Here is a 4997-nt window from a genome sequence, read left to right as displayed (position 1 = left end):
AGTGTAAACTGGTGCAACCACTGTGCAAATCAGTGTGGAGATTCCTCAAAAAACTAGGATTAGAGGTTCCATTCAGCCAAGTTATTCTTCTTCATGGTATCTTCTCAAAAGAATTAAAAGCATCATACCACAGCAATATATGCACACCCATGTTTATAGCGGCACAGTTTGTAATAGCTAAATCTTGAAAACAGCTCAAATGCAAATCAACTGGTGAATGGATAAAGATGTGGGTTTTTTTTTATACAGTGGAGTACTACTCTGCCATAAAGAAAGATAAGCTTGGGACATTTCTAGCTAAATGGATGCACTTTGAGCCCATACTCTTAAGTGAAATAAATGAGACACACATATGTAAATACCAGGTTTTCTCTGGTGTGAGAAATTGAAAGTGTCAATAAGGACTAAAATGTACACTAGCTATTGTGAAATGGGAAGAAAATGTTTAAATGGGGAGGGGAATAAGAGAGGGAATGGGGAAAAGAAGGAAGAGGAAAGAAAAAGGTGATGGTAAAAGAAGGAAAAAAATGGAAACAAAGCTTTGTAAATAAGGAGGGAAAGAAGGATTAAAGGGAGGGTAGGGGAACGGGGAAACAAGAAGAATCAAGATAGATCATGTACAGGTACAAATTCCCTATGATGAATGTGATCATTATGCATACCTAAATGTACCAGTACACTTAATTAATGTAAAAAACAACAACAACAAAACAAATAACTGCAGAAGTTTCAGCCCAGGGTCAGCTGACTCCATTGCTCTTCCACCCGCGGTAATGCAGAACCATCATGGCAGAAGGGTGTGGCGGAAGGGGGCTGCTCACCTCATGGGAGCCAGGAAGTAGAGAGCCTGTGTTTTTACCTTTTTTTCCCCTTTCAGTGCTAGGGATTGAACCCAGGGCCTTGTGCATGGGAAGCAAGTGCACTGCTGCGGAGTTACACGTCCTTTTCATTTCTGAGTTAGCAATTCGAATCCTTTTGTTAATCTGTCTAGCTAAGGGTTTGTCAATTTTGTTGATTTTTTTTTTTTCTACTTTTGGGGCTGGGAGAGAGCTCAGTGCTAATGCTTGAGGCGTTGGGATTGATCCCCAGCACTGCAAAAAGAAAAACAAGACAAAGTTTTAAAAATACCTTTGGTTTCATTGATTTTTCTATATTTTCTGTTTTGATCATTTCTGCTGTAATCTTATGGTTTCTTCCTTTCTCTAGTTGTGTGTTTTGTTACTTATATATCTATCTATCTATATATATATCTATATCTATATCTCTATATATATATATATATCCTTAAATTGCAAAGTTAGATTGCTAAGTTTAGAGCGTTCACATTTTGTTGCTCTTTTGTGTGGTCCTGGGGATTAGACCCAGGGCTTTGTGTGTGCCAGGCAAGTGCTCTACCCTTACTAAGCTATCACCTCCAGCCTAGATCTTTTCTATTCTAAATTAAATGTTTTTTTAAGACAGACAGAAAGAAAGAAAGAAAGAAAGAAAGAAAGAAAGAAAGAAAGAAAGAAAGAAAGAAAGAAAAGTGGGGCTGGGGATTTAGCTCAGCGGCACAGCGCCTGCCTGGCAAGCGTGAGGTTATGAGTTCTATTCCCGGTACTGGGGAAGAAAACCAAAAAAAAGAAGAAAGAAAAGAAAAAGTGTTTACAGAAAGTCCCCAACTTGCAAAAGAGTCCATTTCTGGAGAAGGTTCTTAAGTCAGGCTTGCTCGTAAGTCAAATGGAGCGAGTCTCACCTTTGACATAGACATGCAGTGTATATTGGTCGCTCTGCCCTTCCTTGAGTCCGCTCCACATCACCTCTGTTTTTCCTTTTGCTTCGGCGTATCCTGGGCTCCGCGGACTGTACTACTGTACACTGTCTGTTACGGTTTGTGTCTAGCTGTCCCCTCAAGTCCTGGTGGACATTTTTTTGTTTGTTTGTTTGTTTCCGGTACCGGGAATCGAACTCATGACCTTGCGCTTGCCAGGCAGGCGCTGTGCCGCTGAGCTAAATCCCCAGCCACCCTGATGGACGTTTAGATGGGGCTTTTTCAGAGGCAGCTGAATCTAGAGCTTGTGCTGCATTCATGGCTTGGTGCTGAAATTAAGGCTGGACGATTCCTGGATCAGTCCACTGATTGACCTGGCACTGCCTAATCCCTGCAGCCTGGCTAAGATAAAAGGGGCAGAAGGAGGCTTGTTCTCCCTTTTGCTCTTGCAGCCTTTTCTGTCTTCCACTTGCCGAGAATTGCTCCCTTCTGTGAAGCCACGCTGTCTGGCAACCTCTGATTATGGACTGAAACCTCTGCAAACTGTGAGCTAAATAAACCTTTGCTCCTCTAACTTTGGGTGTTGGGTATTTTGTCCCAGCAATGAGAAAAGTAATTAGGACACCGTGGCACTGTGCAGGAAGCACTCAGCAGCACAACCTTGACAGTGTCTGGCAGACACAGGAGTTCCTTCTGCAATTTGTTCCCATCTGCGAGTGCTCCTAATACGAGCTCCGTGAGTGTCTGTGAAAGTTACAAGCTTGAGTGTTCATGAGTCGGGGTCTTACTGTCTACCCTTAAATTTCCTTAGAACTGCTTTCACAGAGTCTTATAGATTTTGGTAGGTTGTGGTTTCATTTTCATTGGTCTCTAAAGGTCTTTTAAATTTCTGGCCAGGTGTGGTGGCACACGCCTGTAATCCCAGCACTCAGGAGGCTGAGGCAGGAGGATCACTGCAAGTTCAAGACCAGCCTGGGCTACAAAGTGAGCTCAAGGCCAGCCTGAACTGCGTAGCGAGACCCTGTCTCAAAAAAAATTTTTTTTAGGGCCAGGGATATAGCTCAGTGGTATAAGCACCTGCCTGGCAAGCGCAAGGTCCTGAGTTCAATTCCTGGTACCAAAAAGAAAAAATTTTTTTTCCTGATGTCTTTTTTGATCCAATGGTTAAGAGTGTATTGTATATATTTCACGAATTTGTGGAAATTTCCAATTTTATTTGTTTATTTATTTATTTATCTATTTATCTGAGACAGGTTCTCACTATAGTTGAGACTGGCTTTGAACTATCTGTGTGGCCCAGGCTGGCCTTAAACTTGTGACCATCCTTCTGCCTCAGCCTCCCAGAGTCCTGGAATTACAAGCATGTGCCATTGTTCCTGGTTGCCTTATGACTCCTTTGTCTTCATTTTTTGCATAATTGTACTTAAGAAAATTCTTTATAGTGAAAAGTTTCAACGCCTATCTCATTTGTTTTTGTGTATTCTTTTTAGCTATATTCTCTGTGGTTGCTATGGAGCTCATATTTAGCATCCCAAAGTTATAATACCCTAATTTGAATTTATGTGAATTTTATTTCAGCAACATGCAAAACGCTGCTCCATTACAGCTTCATTCCCATCCCTAAACATAAAGCAATAATTTTTTTCATTGCATTAGTCACTTAAATTACACAGAAAACAAAATGTGGCCTTAAAAATTCAAGCTACAAAGACATTAGCTTTTAGACCAATTGGTTAATGTATTAGTGTCTTAAATCACAGAGTAAACAAAAAGGGGGGTTACAATCCACTGTTAAAATGACACTGGCTTTCGTGGTTGTCCGTGTGTTTACCTGGATGGAGATCTTCCTCCCTTCACAAGGCTTCAAGCGCCTGTCCAGTGTGTGTCCCTTCCTCTCACCTTGGAGCACTCCCTTGGGCAATGAAGGATGGGTCTGGTTGGGGCTGGGGATTTAGCTCAGCGGCAAAAGTGCCTGCCTGGCAAGCACAAGGTCGTGAGTTCGGTTCCCGGTACCGGAGAAAAAAACAAACAAACAAAAAAAAGGATGGGTCTGGTGGTAAGGAAGCCCTTTAGCTTTTATTCATCTGGGAATGTCTTATTCATCCCTTATTTTTACACCTTAATTTATGTTTGTTCAGGCTCACCCTGCACTGTCTATGTAGTCCAGGCTGGCCTTGAACTTGTTACGATCCTCCTGCCTCAGTCTCCCGAATGCACCACCCATCCAGCTAATTTATCTTTGTTGACAGATTTTTTTTCCCCATCTAGTATTATGCATGTATTGGCCCACAGCTTTTCTGGCCTTCAAAATTTTCTGTGAGAAATCTGTTAAACCTATTGAGAATCTTGGGCTGGGGAACATAGCTTAGTGACATAAGCGCCTTCTTCCTGGCAAGCATAAGGTCCTGAGTTTGATTCCCAGTAGAGAATCTGTTCAACTTGTCCTTTGTGTATGATGAATCATTTCTTTCTTGCTGTCCTCCAGATTCTCTTTTTTTTGTGTGTGTGTGTGTGTGTCTTTTTTTGAGACAGGGTCTGGATATGCAGTTTAGGCTGGCCTTGAGTCACTTTGTAGCCCAGGTTGGTCTCAAGCTTGCAACCAGCCTCCTGCCTCAGCCTCCTGAGTGCTGGGATTATAGGTGTGCGCCACCACTCCCAGTTTAAGATTCTCTTTTTGGAAAGGGGAAGCAGCATAGTGGCTGAGCACTTGCTTAGCATGCACAAGGCCCTGGGTTCAATCCCTGGCACTTCAGGAAAAAAAAAGGAGCTGAGTGAGGTGTCACATACCTGTAGCTGCGGATCCTGAGGAGGCTGAGGCAGGAGGATCATTTGAGGCAGGAGTAGTGAGAGGTCAGACGGACGTCACAAATCAGCAAAGTGCAGCTGTTCAAGACCCCAGAGTGTGCGTGCTGTGGAGGCCTTGGCCCTTGGTTATGGCTCTCAGCAGCTCTCTTAGCAGCACATAGCCTTTTTTTTTTTAATTTTTTTTATTTTAAAGACTAAAAGAAGGATAACATAATAATGGGGGGGCTTACCGAATTACAAACAAAGTGGTAGGAAATTATCAATGGTTATTGTTATATATATTGTTATCTGTAAAATAGTTTCTAAGGAAAACAAATAGACAAATGATAGTGAGTTACAGACAACAGAGGTAGGAGATTATCAATAGTTGTGCTATGCTTAGGTATCTTCAAAGTGGCTTCTAAAGAAAATAAATAGAGCTATACATGAGTGACCTATTGAA

Source organism: Chinchilla lanigera, unplaced genomic scaffold (genome assembly GCF_000276665.1).
Source record: "Chinchilla lanigera isolate Chin_1 unplaced genomic scaffold, ChiLan1.0 scaffold00036, whole genome shotgun sequence".
NCBI lineage: Eukaryota > Metazoa > Chordata > Mammalia > Rodentia > Chinchillidae > Chinchilla > Chinchilla lanigera.
This window is presented reverse-complemented; position numbering follows the sequence as displayed.